Below are 1,070 nucleotides of genomic sequence, written 5' to 3'. Positions count from 1 at the left end.
ACAATCAAAGAAAATGCAAAATGCGAAAAGATCCTAACTCAAAACATCCAGGAAATCCAGGACACATTGAGAATACCAAACCTATGGATAATAGGAGTAGATGGGAATGAAGATTATCAATTTAAAGGAGCAGCAAATATCTTCAACAAAATTATCTAAGAAAACTTCCCATACCTAAAGAAAGAGATGCACATGAACATTCAAGAAGCCTACAGAACTCCAAATAGACTGGACCAGAAAAGAAATTCCTTCCAACACCTAATAATCAGAACAAAAAATGCACTAAATAAAGACAGAATATTAAAAGCATCAAAGGAAATGGGCCAAGTAACATATAAAGGCAGGCCTATTAGAATTACTCCAGACATCTCACCAGAGACTATGAAAGCCAGAAGATCCTGGACAGATGTTATACAGACCCTACAAGAACAAAAATGCCAGGCCAGGCTTCTATACCCAGCAAAACTCCCAATTACCATAGATGGAGAAACCAAAGTATTCCATGATAAAACCAAATCCACACAATATATTTCCACCAATTCAGCCCTTCAAAGGATAATAATGGGAAAACACCAATACAAGGACAGAATTATGCCCTAGAAAGCGCAAGAAAGTAATCCTTCAACAAACCTAAAAGAAGAAAGCCACAAGAACAGAACCCCAACTCTAATAACAAAAATAACAGGAAGCAACAATTACTTTTCCTTAATATCCCTTAATGTCAATGGACTCAATTCCCCAATAAAAAGACATAGACTAACAGACTGGCTACACAAACAGGACCCACCATTTTCCTGCTTAGAGGAAACCCATCTCAGAGAAAAAGACAGATACTACCTCAGAGTGAAATGCTGGAAAACAATTTTCCAAGCAAACGGTCTGAAGAAACAAGCTGGAATAGCCATTCTAATATTGAATAATTTCGACTTCCAATGAAAGTTATCAAAAAAGACAAAGAGGGACACTTCATACTCATCAAAGGTAAAATCTTCCAAGATGAACTCTCAGTTCTGAATATCTATNCTCTAAATGCAAGGGCAGCCACATTCATTAAAGAAACTTTAGTAAAG

Source organism: Mus pahari, chromosome 2, assembly GCF_900095145.1.
Source record: "Mus pahari chromosome 2, PAHARI_EIJ_v1.1, whole genome shotgun sequence".
Taxonomy (NCBI): domain Eukaryota; kingdom Metazoa; phylum Chordata; class Mammalia; order Rodentia; family Muridae; genus Mus; species Mus pahari.
Note: the sequence above shows the minus strand (reverse complement) of the source record.